This window comes from Lucilia cuprina, chromosome X (assembly GCF_022045245.1).
Source record: "Lucilia cuprina isolate Lc7/37 chromosome X, ASM2204524v1, whole genome shotgun sequence".
Classification (NCBI taxonomy): Eukaryota; Metazoa; Arthropoda; class Insecta; order Diptera; family Calliphoridae; genus Lucilia; species Lucilia cuprina.
Genome location: NC_060949.1, coordinates 7,685,958 through 7,708,632, shown reverse-complemented (window position 1 = coordinate 7,708,632; position 22,675 = coordinate 7,685,958). Strand labels below are relative to the sequence as shown.

The following is a 22,675-nucleotide window of genomic DNA, read 5'->3' as shown; positions in this document are numbered from 1 at the left end:
GCTGTTGCTGGTGAATGTGCCTCATAATAATAGCTGCTTCATGTTGTACGAGTAACGTATGTATGAAAGTTCCACGCTGTTGCTACCTTCAAAACCTTTTTCGTAGAATTCTTTTGTTGAGTATTTTTGTTTTGCTTATTTTTTTATTTTAATTTACTTCGATTGTTTTATTTTTCATATATTTTTCTGCGTTTATCACTTTTTTCGGCATTGTCTATTGTTATTGAATAAAACAAAGATTGTAGTTACTGATCGCAAAGGATGTACAGAATTTATTCTGCAGCGTTGAAAACAATTTAATGATTTTTATGTTTGTTTTTATATAATGTTCATTTAGTACTAGACTGGTATAATTCAAATCTCGGGTTTCTCATAAATAAAAACATTTATAAGATTTTATATATTTTTTTAATAATTTAAATGTTTGTATGTAGTTTATTCATAAATTATTTGTTAATAAGTTGTTTTTATCAATTACACTATTTGTACTGTCCTTTATACTGGTTAATTGTTGTTGGATTTATATAATTTCGGCCTGAGAATTAAATATCAAAACTTCAATTCGTGTTTTTAAGTATATTTGATAATTAAATATTTAGTTTAAATTCAGATTTGAAACACATTATGCTATTTGAAAGAGCATTTATGAAATATTACAGTTTTATAAAACATTTAAAGTAATTTTTCCCGAAATTATATTTATTAAGTTATGACAGTCTTCTAGTAAACTAACAATATATATATGCATACAAATATGTATATATTTATATATACATATATACTAATTGTATTGTCCAAAAAGGGTGACGGTATTTAAGTTTGTCCTTCCGTTCATAACACTCTTAAACATTTGAACATTTCCGTGGAATACGAGTGGAATATACTGTTGTTAACAATATGACACCCATTTTTAACGTATGATAATTCTTAAGTTTGTAAAGTATTTACATGCAATGATAACATTAGATTTATTTTACGATTGCTAGAGGACTCACTCCCTCCCTTTGTGCTTCTTAAACCCTAGTGGAAAGTTTTGCAAATGGTATTGTCGTTCTATGTAAAATCACATTGCTAAAGAATCTCTAAGCATTGCTGCAGATGGCCTCTGTGTCGCTGTCGGCAATATTACCTAGAGAAGTAATTAGTATAACGAAATACGAATTCATCAAATAAGCCCAGAAATTTTTCTTAAACACAGATAAAACAGTGTGCAAATCTGCTATAAACAGAGTAATCATAAAAGATAACCGACCACTTGTATAAGATATATCCATTCAATATTTAATGTCATATTTCATATTGGAAGTTTTTTTTAATTGATTCATCTCAGTAGTAGTGAAGAACTATTTAATTAAATTTCGTTGTATGTTCAAATTACCGTGGGAAAACACATGGATTCATGTTCCATGTGTTTCCCAAAAACACATATTTCAAACGATATATATATATATATATATATATATATATAAAATATATATATATATATATATATATATATATATATATATATATATATATATATATAATATATATATATATATATATATATATCTATATATATATATATATTATATATATATATTATATATATATATAAATATATATATAATATATAATATATATTGTAAAATATGCTCTAAAAAATATTAACATATATAAATATGGTCTATAACGTTTAAATATTATATAACATTTATTTGCATTTTTGGATTTCCTTGGTTATTTAGAATTTAATGCTTTATTGAATAAAAAAAACTATAACATTGGATTTGTAGTGTGTAGTTTGTCAATATAAACAACATTTTCCAAATTATAAAATAGGCATTATAATTTTAAAAATAACAAGAAAAAAATGAATTTAGCAAAATCAAGTTTTGAAAAAAATTCAAAATATAAAAAAATAAAGCAAAATACATCAAAATATGCAATAAAAAAGTAAAATATGCTACGAAAGTCAAACCATGCAAAATTATGCTTTCCCGCGTAAACGTTTCGAATAGTACTATATTACAAGAAAAATTAACAACAAAATGTTCAACAACCATGAATTCCTATCGAAAACTAAAATGCAAAACTTACCAGAGAATGTGATGATATTAATGGAACTTTTCCGCATGCATTTTTGCATTTAGTAACTGCAAGAACAAAGAAAAATAATATTAATTACAAATCTTTAAAAATTTTAGTTTTACTAATGAAGAACTTGAAGGTCCGGAGTTTTAATAACAATGTTTTTGTTTGTAAATATATATAGTAAATTAATTTCGATTCGACCAAATTAGTTTGAAATAAAAAAGTAAATACAACAGTAAATATTAGCCCCTCGATGACAAGATAATATTTATAAAGGCAAATCTATCTAGTGTACCTGAATGATTGTATACATACATACATACATACATACATACATACATACATACATACATGTATACATACATACATACATACATACATACATACATACATACATACATACATACATACATACATACATAGATACATACATGTATGTATGTATGTATGTAAAACAAGTAAATTTACCATCTTATACACACCTCAGTAAACGCTTTAAACATAAACAAGGTGTTAAAAGTATTTAAAATGCGCACAACAAGAAGAAATGTGTTTTAAAAATCGACACAAACTAATTATTAATTAGCAACGTGATGTGGTGTACGTTTTGAGTTTTATTTATTTCTTCAAATTTCCCCAAAAAACTTAAATGAGACATATCTACATATATGTATAATTATAAAATTAGGGTGGTACTATTTCGAAGTGATTAGCTATTTCAATATAAAAAATAAACAGCCGAAAGTCTTAATTGCTAAAGTTAATTCAGTACACAACGTTTCTCATATATAATGTTGTAGTCAAATATAAGTTACAATGAGATTAAGAGAAATACAATTTGTAGTAATTTATATTGCAAAAAACTCTTTTTTTGTGAATCGTAATGTACATGTGTCTGATAAGGTCTATAAAATAACGAACAAAACTCAAAAAATTAATCACTCTCTTATTATTGTCGTTAATTTTGAATAATTGGTTAATTGGCGATCATGAATTATTTACTATAGTTTATTTTAACTTTCTTAATTATTAAAATTTTTAATCTAATTACATCTGATTATACTGATAAAATTAGTGGTACTTGTGGATTTAAACTGCTCAATAGATTCGAAATTATCTAACTTTTGCTATAAATTCCATATATTTTGCATATTTTTTAATTTTTGTACCACAAATTGTTTTGTTTTCCCTGTATTTCATATTTTATAACAAATTTTATGTTTACATATTTAAAATTTTTTAAATAAATATCAACAAATTCGATTTAACAACAAAATACTATGACATACAATTTTCATACTTTTATTAAATTTTTAAAACCACAATAGTGCGAAAGGTATTTTGAGTTTGTGCTGCTAATAGTAATATCCAAAATATTGGTCCTTAAAGTATCGGTTCAGTATTAATTTCTGAGTCTGTCCATCTGTGTGTCCAGATGGACAGACTCTCTCACGTCCATAATACACTTAAAAACATTACCAAACCCTAAAATTCGGAAAAAATATAATTTATGCAAAAATACATTCATTTACAAAAGTTTATTAGAACTTTCAGAAATTAAATATATACTATTTAAAGTTGTTTCTTAGTCTTTATATTTGTCATTCTCGAGATCGTGGTTCCGTAAAGCAGTAATTAGTGCATATTTTCACATTTTATAGTGCATATTATAAGCGCATATTTTTAATTTTTTAGTGCATGAAAATCCCTATATATAAGTATTTTATATTATATATTTAAAAGTTTTGTTGGTGTTATTAACTCTTTCATGAACTTGTTTTATCACAACGTCTACTAAATGTTTAATCAATTAAATTCAATTATTTTCTTTAATTGTAAATGAGCGGGACATAAAATAATATAACAAATAAATCGAAATTCGTATAAAAAATCGATGATTTTTTTGTTTCAAACAAAAAATACATTGAAACTGACTGTCAACATTTATGGAGAAAAATTGATTTGATTTTATTGTAGCGGCCCATTCGTTTGAGTTATTGAAACTTCACCAACAGAAACAACAACATCAAGGCTACAAAAACAAATACAAAGAATATGTCTAAACAGGGAGACAAAACAAAAAAAAAAAAAAACATCATAAATCAGCATAGAAATCAGAAATCAAGACACAATTAAAAGATATAGGATTCTACCGCTAAAAAATACTTATACTAAAGAAAAAAATTTGTATTTTTTTCACGTACACACACAAACATATTGTTAAATTTCCTACACCTTACCAATACTACACACATACCCCAAATGTCCCAATTGGCAAATGTGACTACATACATATAATATTAAAACTTATGAATGTTTAGAAGTACTTTTAAAAGTTCTTTGGTGTCGAGGAGATCTAGGGCCAGAAATATGTCGGTAAACTACTTCGATAGAATCTAGCCCCCCTTTTTCTTATTTTTAGCAAGGGAGTAGTTTTGGGATTAGTCTGATGTAATTCATGTGCAATTTTGTTCCAGTTTCTAGTTCTTTGCGGGGTACTACTCTTTGCACGCGTATTATTTCTATATAATAATTCGTGTTTAAAATTATCCTAATAAAAATTTCATTCGAGTAGTCGATTAAAAATTAAAGTTTGTTCGATTATTCGAACGAATAACGAATAAAAGTTTTTATTCAAAAAATTTAATAAAAATGTTTTATAATGATATATGTTTACCATGTTTAACTAAACTAGAGAAATATACAATGTGATTTTCATTAGCTAACATATTTTTAATATTATTGCCGTGTAAAATTTTCGAAGTTTTGTGGATAATGGAATATGATGTATTCCAGCAAAAATAATGGAAATCATATTTTACAAACGACATACTTAATCGCTTCTAAAATTACGAATATCAGTTTCGTAGTTGTAATGAAAATGCAACTTCTTTTTCGACCTTTATTTGATTTTATATAAGCACCGTGTTATTTATTTATGTATTAAAAAACTATGTTTATCCTGGGTAAAGCGTAAATTGGTTTTTAATGATTTTTATTGTAAATAAGTTCTTGAAAAATTTTTAACTTTTAAGAAAAATATCAATAAAAACAAATTCATTAAATGCCTAACACATTAATAAATAGTACAGTTCCTATATAAGAATAAATCTAATTAAATAAAACTAATCAGATAATCACTTTTCAAACTGGAAGCTATATATATTTAAACATTACAAAATATAACTTTTTATAAATTACAAAAAGTAGTAAAAGTTTTGTTTCCATTATAACAGATATATAGATTGAGTATTTTTTACGAACTGTTAAATAATAATATTTTTTTGTTTAATACTATGACAAAATATTTATAAAAATAACATTCTATTTGATATATTCGATAAATCAACAAAAAATTGTTCGAATTGTTCTGTATTCTAAATTAGAAATTTTTTAATAGTTCGAAGAAAAACAAAAATTTTCCTCGAATAATCGAATAATTTTTATTCGAATGACAACCCTATTTAATAGTCATTCAGTAATAAACAGTCTCACATTTGCAGAGATATGGTGCGTTGATGTTTATGCCGTAAAATAAGAAAAAATTTACTCCCTTTACATCTTTTGATTATACCCTTTACCTTCGTGAGAGGGGTATATATAAGTTTGTAATTTGTTTGTGTTTTTTTCGTTTAGCGTTGTTGTTTTTTCTTTTGTTTTGCTATTGATATAATAATGATATAGTCGGAAAAATAAATATAAATTTTATAAAATTAATATTTTTTTAATACACTATGGTGAAGGATATATTAGATTTGACACAGCCGAATATAGCACTTTCGTTTTTTTTTTTTAATTTTTGTTACCCTGTGTTTTTATGAAAATAAACAAAAACTAATTTACATAATTTTCAAAACTATAGTTTCCATCTTAGAACATTTATATTACTTTTTTGCTTTGATTTGATAAGGTGGTATTTAAAAAATGTACTTAAATTTATTCAAAAGTCTTAATTTTTGTTTTGAAAAATGTTTTCCTGATTTCTCATCGTACTTAACGATTGAACATTTGTCAATTGGGCTTTATTATTGTGTAGTCAGTGTTATAGTGTGTCTGCGTACGTTTTTTAATAGGTTGTAGTAAGTATACCGGTACTCTTCTGCTGATGACCACGAACCGAATGTTCTGCTCTGAATTTTTTTATTTTACGTTTTTTTAATGATTTTTTTAATGTTCTGAGCTTTAGTTTTTTTCTTTTCGATGATAATGATAATTCTGTTTTGTTTTATTTGTAGTTTTGGTTGATCTTTTTTGTTTTTATTTATTTTGTGTTTTTTTTTTTTGGGTGCGGTACCAATGTTTGCTGCTGCCGCTTTTGATTTAATTTCAATTGTTATATGGCAACAGCATACCCAACATACCTTTTTATTTGCATTTCATACATTTATTTAATTTTTTGTTTCTTTTGCGTTAATAAATGATAAACCCGTTGATTGCCCATATGTTTGTATGATTTAAGTTTAAAATTTTCTGTTCAGATTATTTGTGTTGCATTGTTGTTGTTTTAATAAGGTGATAATGAATAAAATAACAAGAAATCGTTATAATTTCATTTACGTTTAATGAAAGAACTATTGCTGCCAAAAAGTTTTTATAAGGTGCTTCAAATTGTCCGTTATAAATGCCATGTAATTCCTATATACTGATTATTTGACGAAAAAAAAGAAAATATTCTTACTAAGTAGCTCGTTTAGACCCTACAGTCTTTTATTTTTGTCTTTTTAATACTAATTTTAATACCTTTCTTGAGTATTAATTTTATACTCTCGTAGAGGTAAGTTTTGGATTTTGCATGGTGTATACAAAACAGGTTAACTGCTTCGGATTTGGTGATATAGTATACATCTTTCTCTCATAAGGGATTATTTTAATTAATGGAATTTATATTATTATAGTTGTCATTCGTATAATAATTATTCGATTAATCGAGGAAAATTGTTTGTTTTTCTTCGAACGAAAAAATTTAAATTTAGAATAAAGAATAATTCGAACAATTTTTGTCGAATATTCGAACAAAATTTTAATGTTACTTTTTACCCATATTTTATTATTTTTGAAGAAGTGAAACATATAGTTCCTAACAAATCCTGTTTATGTAGAATTTAGTTGCTATACTATTATTTTTAAACGAGTTATATACGTTAAATACATTTTCTGATGAGATCTTTATATGGGAGGTAACCGCGCTTTTATAAGTCTGTTATCTGCATTATATGTGCTAGGTCAATCGTAGACAGATATTGCCCATTTTCAATACCAAACAAAAAAATATTTGTTCAAAATTTCAACTCTCTAGCTCGTTCTATCGTGTTTTCAACAGACAGACAGGCGGATAGACTTCTAGATCGTGACAAAATGGGTATAAAACATATTAAGTAGCTGATAAAATATCTCTAAGTTAATAATTGTAAACACGAATAATTGACAATCCTAAGTGTTATGTTATTAATTTACGAGATTTAAAAATAAATAGTGAATTTACCGATAATTTTTTTGGGGGAAAAAAAGACATACAGACAGACAAACAATAATTTTGTTTGATATGCTTTCGAGAAGATCGCCATTTAAAATTAGCAAGATCGGTCGGTAAATAATGGAGATATGAACAAGTATATGGGCCTGGAACAAGGAATGAATATTGAATTATTCATTATTCATTATCTTCCTATGAAAATGTTTACGAAAACAATTTCAGGACGGCGCAGTATAAGGAGACGTTGTTTTAAAATTAAATACAAAACATATGTACTTTTAACTATTTCTATATAGATAAATAGATAGATAGATAGATAGATAGATAGATAGATAGATAGATAGATAGATAGATAGATAGATAGATAGATAGATAGATAGATAGATAGATAGATAGATAGATAGATAGATAGATAGATAGATAGATAGATAGATAGATAGATAGATAGATAGATAGATAGATAGATAGATAGATAGATAGATAGATAGATAGATAGATAGATAGATAGATAGATAGATAGATAGATAGATAGATAGATAGATAGATAGATAGATAGATAGATAGATAGATAGATAGATAGATAGATAGATAGATAGATAGATAGATAGATAGATAGATAGATAGATAGATAGATAGATAGATAGATAGATAGATAGATAGATAGATAGATAGATAGATAGTTAGTTAGTTAGTTAGTTATTTTGTTAGTTATTTAGCTAGTAAGACCACTTTCCGAAATTAATTTGAAATATATAACACATGATTATGTATAAGATTCGACATATCCAAGTATAACACCTTTCTTGTTCGTTTAGTAAATGTTTTGAATATAATTTTTAAGCATATCACGACGTGACCATTTAAATGTTATGTCTTTTTAAACCAATTAACATTCAACTGAATTTAAACTTTTTTGTAAATAATGTGTTTAAAATTACCAGGGCAATTTCAGAAATCATAATTATTGAAACATTGCTATAAAATGGAAACAAAACAAAATAACGATTTCCTTAATTATTAGAATAGTTTTAATTAACAATTTCACTTCTTCGCAAATAAATATCTTTTTTAATTTGTTTTGTATTCTTTTTGGGGTTTTTATATGTTTTCTGGTATTTAATTTTATACAATTGTATGCGTCTGTGTCAAATTGTAGTTTTTGCCTTCTATCCATCCAGCCAACCAACCATTCATTCATTAACCCTTGTGATGTAAAAGGTAGAGGAGACTTAACAAATTATCAAAATCACAATTACTTTATAATTACACATGATTTTGGTTAATTGTGTTGTTTCCACATATTTCATAGCGGGGAAAAATTCGGGTTTTTGTTCATGATTTTGTTAAGATTGTGTTTAATTCTCTGCTTTTTTTCTGATTCTGCTGGTTGGTGTTGTTAATTGGATGATGAAAATGATGAAATGAGCAATTAAACATGATTTTTTTATTTTATTTCGAAGTCATTAAAAAAAATTGTTGAAAGTTTTATGCTTTACACTTAACAAAAAATTTGTAATAATAAAAACTGTCGATCTGCCGTTATTTTCATAGATTAAAGTTAACAATCTAATTTTATGAAAAAATATCTATGGTAGGATAAATAAAAGCTCAGTTGTAACTTACGGTGTTTTTATGATCAAAAAAATCAATACTCGATTAACCAGTACTTCCATAATTTCTGGTGAAACAAGTATTTTGATAATTCTTCATGTAATCCAGTGACAGTTTACATCAAAAGCTTCCCAGCAATTCGACGGGACAGTCCCGAACTGACCACTTAACCTACCACTTGTGGTGGCCCCTAGCCACCTGACTACCTAGGTGACCAACCATTTTAACATGGGCTTGTCCTACGAGGAAGTCAATCGTCGCTTTACACCCTACAAAAAGACAGTAAAGAGACGATTGTCTCCGCTCCCGCTTACAAAGAGGACAGTAAAGTGACGACTGTCTTTATTCTCGATTACAAAAGGTACATTCGTGGCGAATGACCCAAAACATACGAATTACGATCATCCATGTGGATAACTATTAAGTAGTGGAAATTATTGTATTTTTCGTATGCATTGACCCTTCTTCGAACTGCTGGGTATGTTTGGATGCTGTTGGCTTCATGGAGTTATGTATATTGTTTTCTTTTTGTGAATTCTGTTGGTATATTTGGATGTAGGTTGGTTTTATTGTGTTGTTTATTTTTTCCTTGTTTTTCTGTGTCTTTCATTTTGTATGTTAAGATGTCAGTTGGTTTAGTTGCTTTGTGTATTTTGTTTTTGTTTAGCGTTGTTGTTGTTCCTTTTGTTTTGCTTTTGGTGTAATAATAATGTTGTCGAAAAAATTTCCCATTTATGAAACTAATATTAAAATACATATTATATTCGGCACAGACCAATATAGCACTTTTCCTTGTTTATGGTAAAATCTATTGAATTTTTTATTTATGTGCGGAAATAAACACTTGACAACACTAAATTTTCTTATAATATAAAAAACACATATAAAAATTGTCATACACTGAAAATAATCCATGCTTAACTTTGCGAAAAAAAATCGTAACTAATTTTTTTCGTAATAAATATATACAAAAATTTTGTGTTTATTTCGTAATATTATTTATTATTGTTTTACAAAATTTTGATTTATTTTAAACTAAAGATGCAAATATATATTTTCAATCTAATCTTGATGGAAATAACATTTAAAAAATTATTATCCAATTTGATATATAAAAGTCACATATCTGAATGAGATATTTAGTGTTAATAATATAAATAATAATTAAAAATTTCAAGTATATGTTAAACATAAAAACAATTTGTTTTTTAATTCTCAACATGAACTAAAATTTGTATGTAATTTAAAAAAATCGTTATAAAAAAATTAAACTATATAATATTGTACTAAAAAATTTCGTATAAGAATATTACGAAAGCATTTCGTACAATGTACGGCATTTTTCATATATTTTTAGGCATGGATTATTTTCAGTGTGGTTTTATAAAGATTTCGCATAGAAAATACCAACAACATTGTTATGACTATTTTGGAAGCCTGTGACAACTACAACATCGATTGTAAATTGAGCAATTCTGCCTAAAGAAGACTATGAAGGAGTATTTAAATAATAAATGTTATCTCAACAATCATCCAACTAAGTGATTTAGTTTGAATTATAATACAATGAATTTTTTTCACCAATCATAATTCAGATATGAATCCTTTAGATTGCCAGGGCAGCATATATGCAAATGTAACTATACACCCATATTCACCATTGAATTTTGATCTTTGACGTAAGAAAATATTTCTGGAAAATTCAAACGATTAAAAAGTTAACGTCTATACTTGAACTACTTTTAGTTTTTTCTTTCAATTGATGTACAATGTACCAATTAATGATATTAAAAACGTCGTGAGTATAAATACAGATAATTATTATGGCCAGACAACAAACCGACTGACTGACAAACCAAAGGACGGACATGACATGCACACACATTTCGAATTGTTTTGAATTTTGCTGAAAAAGGCATTAAACTTTCTTAAGCAAGAAACCGACCAACAGCATAAAAAAACTACTACTATACATGCATTATTTGTGGGAATCATCCGTTCTAATTTCAATATGCAATTTTTTGTTCTTTCATTTTTTATATAAAAGTTTAATATAAATCAACAATAATTGATTTCATTCGTTGGTTGGAGTTTTTTCATTTTTGTAGAAGCAATATCGAATTAAAATTTCAAAACAGTCCTTTTTTATATAATTTGTTAAAGAGTAATGAATGGTATGTATGTGTAGAAAATCAGACGTGTTTATTGAACTCTCCATATTTTACCACAAAAACACATAATTGGTATTTTTTTTTAGTAATTTAAGGTAATTTTAAAATGAATCTTGATTTTTTTGTTTCAGTTAACAAAGTCCAATTTTATTTTATTAACCCATTGGCATGCGTTTAAGTTATCACAGGTGTTTATTTGATATGTGTAAATATTAAAGGAATATATTTTATGTAATTTTATTTATAAAGGGCTAATATTTATAGCATTTTTTAACGTAATGTTATTCATTTTTTTCCAAAAAACTTGAGAACATAAACTTAAAACATTTTTTTATTTTCAAAAAAATAAATAAACTAATACCTATATTTATTATAATTTTTTAACCCAATGTGAATAAGTGAAATATATTAATAAAATCCCCGAAAAGCCACATTTTTAACAAAATTTTCCATATTCATATCTGCAACACATTACTTTTCTATACAAAATATATATAAAAAAGGAGAGGTAACTTTTAGTATATTTATGTACATTAGAGATGAGCGAAAAAAATTGAGTTTGTTTGGATAATTTTAATTTCAAATATTTTTAAACAAATCAATCGATTTTTGTTATCCGTCTTTTGAAAATAATCAAATATTAGTTTAGAAATTTAAAAATATTTTTTTAAAAGGGTATAATTTCTTAATTTTTCTATATTCAAATGTAATATTATGACTTGAGGTAAGAGTTCGGTTTAATCGAAACACTAACTGTATATATATATAATATATATATATATATATATATATATATATATATATATATATATATATATTAATATTTATATATATATATTATATATATATATATATATATATATATATTATATATATATATATATATATATATATATATATATATATATTATATATATATATATATATATATATATATATATATATATACAGTTAGAAACATGTTACAAAAATATAAAAAGTAAATTAGTTCTAAAGCGATGCGACTAGTTTTCTTGTACCTTATAATTTTTTCGAGGTGTGTATAAACTGATGGATTAAATATGGAAACCCACTAAACTTTTCTCTATTGCAAGGTATATTTTTTCTCTGCTCTAAAAGGGGTTAATTTTTTGTTTCTTTAAGCCTATTAGTCCTTATAGTTACTGGTTAGAGAAGATTGCAACGAGTGAATACAAGTAAGAACATAAGTTTAAAATAATGTTGCGGTTGTATTGTTGTAGCTGTATTTTTGTACCTCTTGATAGTAATTATCGTTCTGTGCTTTGTTGTTGCTTTTGCTTACTGTGTATTTTTAAATAATTGTTTTAGCAACGCCGCCGCCGCCACCACCACCATCATCATCACCGATATCATCATTTTGTTCTGTTCTGTTCTGGCCTACAAAAAAAGTAACTGATAATAATAACTGCTTAAAAATTATTATTTGGGCTAAAGGGGAAATTACAACCAAACATGCAGACATACACATACAGTAGAATTAAGAATATTTCCCAGCAGTTTTACAAATATTCAATGTATCCTCTTTAACATAGAAATATTATTATGTATCATAATTTGACTGTCATTTGTATTCAAAGTGAAATGAGTCAAATTACTTCCTTTCATCTACATGTATGATTTTGTAACTAGGTCCTAAACCATAAATACTAAAAAAGATTCACAATTCCAGTCACACCTAACTACAGGGTTATTTCTGCAAATGTGTCTATGCACACTGCATGCGCATTGTATCTATGTGCATGTTATTATAAACAAGTGTATAAGCCAACATACACTTGCCACACTACTATTACATGCCCAAAAACATCCTTGGTTTAGGTGTGATTGTTGTGGGCGAATCTCTTCCAATTGCAGCACAAAACGAAAAAAAGATCTCTTTCTTGAAATCAGTGACCACTAATTATTATTGAAACTTTAAGATTGTTTGGTGTATGTGTGCGTGTATGTAATTTCTTTTGATGATAATGACGACGTTTGTGGTTCATCATCGTCATTAAATATAATGTTTATACATATAGTCTGGACGTCAATAGCGGAAGTTGTTGAGACGCTTTTCATTATTAATTAAAATCTTTTTGAATTCACATACGGCTATAACAACACTTAATTTTTTTTTCTTTTATTTGATTACATACTCTTAAATAATTAAAAATAATTTTCAACAAAAATAACTAAACCCATTAAAAATTAAAAATAAACGGCCTAAAACTTACGCTTAGCTGTTTAGATGTTTTTTTTAGCGACAAGGGAACCAAAAGGATATGCTTGAGTTTGTTTCTTGTTTCTGAATAAAAATAATCAACATATATTGCAATCTATATTTTGTTTTTTTTTTCTACTCCACGTGGACTCAAAAATACCGATTTAATGTGAACAGAACTATGGTCTAATAAATTTAACAAATACGTATGTTTTAATCTAAATAATTTTATTATGAAAAAATGTGGATATTTTTGAATATTTGATTTAAATCTGACAATTCATATGCTCCTGCAATATATATAATCGTTCAGTTTAAATCCAATAAACAATAACCCGTTTTCCTTTATGATTTACTTTTGTTTCTTTCTTATTTTGTTTTGTCTTGTTATTTTATGTTTTTTCTTATTTACCACGTATTCATAAGATTCCAATTAAGTTCAATTATTTGTTCATGTACATGTGTAGTTGGCTGTTAATTTTATATTTTTTTGTGTTCATTTGTATTCTTTGTTTCTCCTCTATCAATAATGAATGTTTGGTATGAAATTTAATTGCATAAATGTGAGCATAATTTTAATTATTTATATTTTTCCAATTTTAAATGATTTCTTTCTTTTTTGTATTTTAGATTTTTCTTTGTTATGCTCTCCACGTTTGTAACACATTTAAATGATTATCGAAGACCTCATGAAACTGATTTTTGTATATACAAGATCCTTTACTCCAAACACTAGTATATACAATAGTTTGTATTAAGAAAACAACATTTCAGCGGTCTCCCTACCCAGAATTGTTCGTTGGGCTGTAAAAGTATGTCATTTCAGAAAAATATACAATACAAAAATTGACACTTAAATGAGAAATGGAACAAACAAGTTACTTTGGGAGTTAAGTTTTTACTTAGAATTCAAAGGAAAAACTACTTCCTTTTCTATTACAAAAAGTACTAATAAAGAAATCCTTTATCTTTTGGTTGCTAATAAGTTGTTTTGTAAGTTGAGTTATTTACAGAACAATTTATGAAAAAAAGTCGACGCAGACAGAGGTTGAACATGGAACCTTTCGTGTGTTAGTTTGTAACAGTTTTTCTACACCATCGCTTAACTGTTTTATTGTGCGTCAAATAATGATTTTCAAATAAAAATACTATTTTTTCTGTTTTTATAAAAATAGATATTTGCTAACGCGTAATAAAAAAATTAAACAAATTGAAAAAAAAAAAAATAACTGCTTTATATTACTGTTTGTGTGTTTTAATTTTTTTAGATTTTACCTACAAAGTATGCAAATAGCAGCGAAGTTTTTCTGGGATAAACTACGTTTATCTATATCAAATACGAATTTTTTTAAGATTAATCAACCAATTTCTATGGCCAGTTTTTTAAAACTTTGTTAAACAAAACAAAATTTGTATAATGTTGAATTTTTTCAAAGTTTCAAAAAAACTGACCATAGAAATTTTTTGATTGTTTAACATCGGATTTGAGGGAAATCTCTTTTTTTAATATTTTAGAGAATATGTCTTAATTATTTACTGACGTGTTTTAAATATAGTATTTTCCGAGTTTTATAGTTCAGATAATAAACAAGTAAGAGTGTAGAGTATACCCTTCACCATAGTGTATTTTAAACATATTAGTTTTATAAAATTTTTCCCAACTACATTAATATTACACCAAAAGCAAAACATAATGAACAACAACATCTAAACCAACAGACATCTAAATATACATAACGAAAAACACAGAAAAACAATAAACAACGCAATAAAACCAACCTACATCCAATTATACGAACAGAATTCTCAAAAACAAAATAAGTACATAACTCAATGACGCCGACAGCATCCAAACATACAACACGAAATAAAATAAAACCAAATACATCTACACCCACGTATACATCTTTTTCTAATATACAGTGTTGTTGTTGCTTATTTAACAAAGCATGAAAAAAAATAAGAAATTTTTTGATGAAATTTTCAGAGGTTGTCTCGGATTTTTGCATGTCTAACAGTATTATTGAAGATTCGGATCTCGCCGATATCTGGGGTCGTCTAAAAACTGATTTCAACAGACAGACGGACATGGCTTAATCGACTCCGCTATCTATAAGGATCCAGAATATATATACTTTATATGGTCGGAAAATCATATTATGGAAATTACAAACGGAATGACAAACTTTTATATACCTTTCTCACGAAGGTGAAGGGTATAAAAATATATCTTAAAAATTTTATTATTACGTTAACAACAGGTCCCTCAATCGCTCCGAAATATCCAAGTGCATTTACAAGGTGAAAAATCTTTTTTTTCAGTTTTTGCTAATTTTTGCCATTTAGAAATGTGTTTGGAACATTCAAATGTATGTAGTACAGTTTGAAAATTCTAAATTTAAATAAGTCCAAAATTAATAAACCCGAGACGGTAGTTTTATATTTTTGTCCTCTTCGATTGTATTGAAATTCACAGTATATACTATAGTTGCCAGATAATTTAGGTGCAAAATCGACAAAATTTCGTGAACAAAAATCGTTAAAATCGCCAATAGAATTGTGGAAATCGTCAAATTATTTGTTACAGATAATAAACATATTTGATGGTATTTATACTAATTTTTTATATTTTAGTTCAACTATCGGTACTTTTATTAATCGATATTTTTTCTGATTTCAATTGATTTTAGTTATTATCTGTATAATTTGACAAATATAGTTAAAAATTCCTTATATCGAGTTCTTGTAAACATTATGATATGATATTCAGTAAATAAGTGAAATGTATTTCTTTTATTTAAACTAAATTAATTTATTTAAATTAAAAATAAAAAATAAGGCATATAATGTGATCTAAAAGACTCATATCATGTATAATTATGATTTTATAGTTACAATGCTTTATGGTTCAAAAAGCTGACCCAAAAAGAATTTGGGGCCACGTAAAACATTAATGTTTGGTATAACTTTCTTTACGTTCACCAAGTTCATAAAAGCTTTAAACAAAGTCCGACCTCTTCCCAGTGTGAAACCTTAAGAATCGGAAAAGTGGGATTTTATTCTAACTGAAAATTTGCGATTTTCGAGAAAACTGACTTCTTGTTATAAATTGTATTTTTCATTAAATATTTCAAAATTTAGCAAATAGAAATAATAATAATTTAGAATAGAAATATTAAGTTGGATAGTAATTTAGTTATAAATTACTTAATTGAATTAATAACTCAAATCTATGTTTTCTATTTTGAAATATATATAAAGATTTAAAATAATTATTCCATATTTTAAACTTCTGTAAAAACTTAAATTTCTTAATAATGTAAATTAAAATATTTTTCTGTCAAAACACGTAAATTTGAGGAAAATAAATCTAAAATCAATCAAAAAAATATTTAAAAAAGTTCGAGAACGCCAATTTTTAAATATTATCCAGCAATGATTTTAAACAGCTGACTAGAATTGTAATTTTTAGTAAATAAAAATCGCAGATAAAAAACAAAGTCGAAATTAAAAAAATAACTTTAATTATGTAAAATACATTTAAACCCAAGATTTCTTATATGATTTAATGTTTCATTACTGTAAGATACTTTTTTTGGTTTTTAATATTTTAACATTTAAAATGCTTTTAAATAAATAAGAGCAAAAGAAAACTCGATGTTTTTCATTAATTTATTAATTAATAATTGATATTTATAACAATTTGTACATTTGTATTATTTTCCTACTTTTTTCTTTTGTTTACATTTTCAATCATATGTTTAAAAAACATATGTGTGTTTGAAAATTTTTTACTGGGAAAAAAACATTCAGTAATATCAAAAAAATATCTATCAACGAATTTTATTTTTTAATTTTTATAGCCTCTCTTATTCTCTCGTTGCAAGTTTTCAAAAGTACGCGAACGAAATATGTTAAAATGTAAATGTCATGTAAATGTTACGAAATATGTTAAAATGTAAATGTCATGTAATAGGAGCATACATTTCTTCAAAATATTAATTAATCAAATTATAAATAGTTTCAAAAGGAGAAAATTGATATTTTATAGGTAAAATTATCCTGCTACTACTTGAAAGAGAAGAAATAAAAAATTTTCCCTGTGCAAAATAGGGAGACCTCCATAATTAAATCCCTTTCAACTTGCTTTTTCATATTTAAATCAACTTAATGATAAATATTATTGATTTCTTCAACTTAAATTTAAATAATTTATTTAAAGCTAAGAAAGTGTTCGTTCTTGTACAAATATCCAAATAGAAAAACGTACCCTCCCTTAAATGACAACATTGACTGAAACCAAACTCTGAAATATACCATGAAATACAAAGAAAGAAAATAATAAAATTCTTGTAAATTAACAAGTGACAACAACAATTGAAAATCAGCCAATCAGTCCAAGCCGAACCAACAAACTGACTAATCGACAAAAAGCTCTCACACATTAAACAACCCTCTGTGATTGTTACACAACTGTTGCAGTCACTGAAGTTTATTATTTCTATAGAAAGTCACAAGTTAGAAATTATTAAATGAACATTTCCCCTTTTTCTCCACAATATGATGCATACGACAATTAATGATTTTGGTGGCAATCCATCCAGCCAAACAAATAAACAACCAACATTTAATTTTACTAAGTAACTAAAACTCATTAAAGTGAAACAAATACGTATGTATATAAGAACATTAGGGTTTCCCCGTGTGAAAGCTTTGTGCTAAAATACGTGTACCGTTTGTCAAACTTTTTTATTATATATGTATATACTCAACTCATAACTTTAGTCGAACTGGCCAAAAGCGTTTATAAGACATGTCATCAACGTATACTAGACGCATTGGAAGGTTATACGGTCGCACCTGATCGCATACCAGATACATAATATGTCGGAACATTAGAGCAAATACCAGCAGCAATCCATTGCTAAACGGATGGCTCTAAATTGAAGAACAAAGTGGGTTTTAAGTTCTATATTGAAGACCCAGAAATAGAAATGTACTACCGTTAACCCAATCATAACAAGATAGAAGTTCCAGCAATAACGGAATGTATAAATTGAATTAGAATAAGTATATTGTATTAACCGACAGCCAGAAAGCAGTTAGGGCAATATCAGGAGATAGAATTAAATCTAATTGTAAAAAAGCTTTAACCAAATATACTTCCAGATGTAAGGTTCACATCATATAGGGACATCAAAGGGTCACTCATCAAAGGGCAAATTGCTTTAAATGGAAGGGAGCTAGACGCAACTAATGCTGATGAACCCATATATTTTTGTATAATTGATAATTTGAACCTCAAAAAATCATGTTTTTAAAAAAAACAATACTTTTTATTGCCTCTTAACTAGATTGGGGAAACTAAAACGCGAAAATCTTGTTTTGAACTAATACTTAACAAATTTAAATACCAATTTTTTGTGTAAGACAAATTAAATCCTGCCTCTAATTTGTCTTCCAATATTAAAATTCAAAAGAATTATTTAAATCGGTCTAATCGTTTGGCTGTAATTAATTATGACCAAAAAAGGGGTAAAATCTCGTCGAAAAAGATCCAAGTATCCAAGTAGAAGTAATGATATTCCGGAAACAACATTCCTCACTAATACTGAAAAATTCTTGGGAATTACGTCCAAGAAACTAAGTAAGTTTCTGAACATTGAAAAATAATAATTCAGCGAACATTTTTTTCATGGAAAGTAGCGCACAACAAGAAAGATGGTGGCCTGGGTGTATTTCTTCGGATTTGATCAACCTTCTATTAGCAAGAAGGCAGTTAGGGCGATATCGGGAGGTAGAATTAAAAGCTTCAAACGAATATACTCCTAGATGAAAGGTTCACATCATATGGGGATATCAAAGGGCATGTAGAGACGACAATGATACTCTAGAGCACATCATTTGCCATTGTCAAGCATTTGTAGAAAATGATGCAAGTATCTTGGAGGTAATGTTATTCCGGGAATAACATTCCTCACTAAAATTTTTAGGATTTACGTCCAGGAAACTTAGTTTTTGAACATTGAAAAATAATAATTTAGCGAACAATTTTTTGTTAATGGAAAGGAGCAAGTTAATGGCCTAGTTGTATTCCTTCGGATTTGATGTACTACTCATTCTCCTATCAACTTAACCTAATATACCCAAAAACACCATATAATATTGCAATACTCTTTAAATTAAAAACACATATTCAAAATCTAACAACTTTATTTATTTCATATAAATCATAAAGACCTTAAATTCAAATAGAATAGTTAATTTTTGCCACACCTTTTTTAAAGATTAACAAATAAGGAATGAAATGATCACTAGAAACAGCCCATGATAAGGTGATATCTTTGAGCAAAAAATAATTTTTTAAATTTTTTAGGATTCAAACAATTATGTATTACCATGCTCTGCAATTATAAAAAATACAAAAACAAAATTCAGGAGCTGAATTCTACTTAAATTACGTTAACTTTAGAGTTGTTGCTTTAGTCCAAAGCGAAAACAAAAATCGATATTTTTTAATTACAAAAATAAAATTTAGAGTGATTATAAACATGTAAAGCTTTTTTGTGTTTTATACGTATATTATAAAAAACAAGTAGGAAAGTATAGTCGGACATGGCCGACCATATGATACCCTACACCATGAGTATATTTTTACAATTTTTACTTTTATAAAATTTTTATTTTTTGTAAAGAAACTTTTATGTTGAATATTACCATAATTCCAAAATATTTAAGCCATTTATTGATAAAAAACTAAAATTTCTAAATGAGGCTTTATATAGGTCAAATATGGGCCGATACTCGGTAAATTTGGGAAAAGGATATATTTCTAAATAACAGTTAGTTTTGTTGAGTTTCATTGCGATACAAATGGTTACAAGTCAATTTTAGACGTTTAAGTCATTTTTTGAAGGGGGGTTTGTATGGGGGCTAGGGTCAAATATAGGCCGATCCTTACGAAAATCTGCAGTATCATTTATACTTATATAAAACTTATTTGTGCCAATTTTTAGAGAGATAGCAGAATATTTGACGTAATTATAGCATAAAAAGTTCAAATCGGGAGGTACGGTTGTATGGGGGCTAGGTGAAATAATGGACCGATTTCAACCATTTTCAATAGGCTTCGTCCTTGTGCCAAAAAACATGCTTGGTCCAAATTTCATCAAATTATCTTGAAAATTGCGGCCTGTACCTTGCGCACAAGGTTTACATGGACAGCCAGCCGGACGGAAGGACGGACGGACGGACATGTCTTAATCGACTCAAAAAATGATTCTGAATCGATCGGTATACTTTAAGGTGGGTATTGGACCAATATTTTTGTATGTTACAAACATCAGCACAAACGTATAATACCCTCCCCACTATAGTGGTGTAGGGTATAAAAAATCTGACCAAATTTTTATCGTATTGAGTAATTGTATAAGTTTAATTGGTTCACCACAAAAAGAGATCTCCAAAAAATAGCTAGAAACCCGATTACCGATTAAAACTCAATAGTAGAAAAAATTAGCAACAGTCACAAATCTAATAAATAAACGCTATCATACCTTGCAGTTCGGAGTAAACAGCCATGAAATGGCGAATGCACTTTGCATTACACAAAATAAATTCAACTTATTAATCCTATGTGGATAATTATTTTATTTATACATTTAAATTTAATAAATGACATTTGACTCTGCAAACGATTACTTCTGGTTAGTTAGAGGGCTAAGTATATCTAACCAAAAAGTTATAACAAATAGGAAAAAATCTGTTTTAAAAGGGATACACCGATTTCTCGTAAAACTGCTGGTTAATTAAAGTGTTTTCGTAAATACCGTTAAATAAAAATGTGTATTTGTATGGACATGTGTAAGAGTTGCAATATAAAATAACACGTACGTGTTATTTTATATTGTTGGAAGGGTTCGTAGACCGGAAGGAAGGATAATTTTTTATACAAACTATAGCATGTGTTTGTGGTATCAATATATAGAAGTATGTGTGAGTATGTATACATATTTACTTTTTTATTATTTTTTCTGTCGCTCTTGTTGTTGTTTTAATGCTTTTTTTGTTTTGTTTGTTTACTTGGCACCTCGCACCATAAAACACGAAACCGAGACAACCAGAGCCATAATAATAACAACAGCAGAAACAAGAAAAAAGTAGCAGGAACAAGCCTGCTACTTTAACAAGCTGAAACATTTAAGAAAGAGGGAAAAAACTGTAGAAAAAAAACAAAAAACTTAAATAAACATATGACCACAACTGTTTTTACGGTCAATAAATATGCCATAAGTAATAATGGACGTTATTTTTGAATAGGCCAAAGCGACTCGGCTAACCTGGTAGAAAAGAAATGATTTAACAAATATATATTTATTTTTTCCTTAAGTTTTCTATTTTATATTTTTTGAAACCGTAACCAGGGATACTTTCAATAAACTAAAAATGACAAAATTATTTGAACAATATTTAAAGATCAGAAGTTGCAAGTAATAAATGGAATACTCGAAATTACAGAAAAACGCATACCTATTTTTTTCGGAGCTAAAACGGCATATTTTTTTAACAAAGATAAAGAAGGGCTTAACAAATAAAGAAGTTAGTAATATTGAAAACAGTTTTAATAAATAAATTTTTAAATATAAGTAAACATTTTAATATTTATTAGTGGCCTCCGGTAGGTTAGTGTTCTAGTCTGGTAGACCGGAGGTGGTGAGTTCGATTCCCAACTGAGGCACTGGTTAAGGTGTGCACAATACGCCCGATAGACGCCTAGATGTATTTCTTCATAATTGATGTATATATGTACATCCTTCTTTCAAACTATGTTTATAAAAATTTATTAATATTTTAAACGCATTATTAATATTTAAAACGCATTTGATTAATTCAGACGCTTTTATTTAATAAAAATAATTAAATAATATTTCTATGTGTAGGTACCTAGCAAAAAAATCTGATTTTCGCGTAAGGGCTCAGCTTAAGGAATCACAAATCTTTAATAATCCTGTCAGAAATAATTTCGAAAAGTTTGCAAAATTTACCAAAAAACTGGTGACACTTCCAGAATTTTAAATATATGTACATATTTTGGAATGCTATGTTCGAATTATTCCCAAAAATATT

General features: G+C 26.9%; 1 protein-coding gene across 2 annotated transcripts in view; it reads right to left on the bottom strand.

Moving 5' to 3' along the window:
* LOC111681034 (zinc finger protein 2) overlaps window positions 1-22,675 on the bottom strand; it is an 82,222-nt gene that overhangs the window by 45,344 nt on the left and 14,203 nt on the right. Inside the window, exon 2 of one of the 2 annotated variants that reach the window (XM_046956560.1) lies at window positions 2,080-2,135. The exons of the other annotated variant lie outside the window; for it this stretch is intronic. The gene's annotated coding sequence lies outside the window, so the exon portion shown is untranslated. The remainder of the gene's footprint in view (window positions 1-2,079; window positions 2,136-22,675) is intronic. 2 annotated transcript variants of the gene reach the window in all.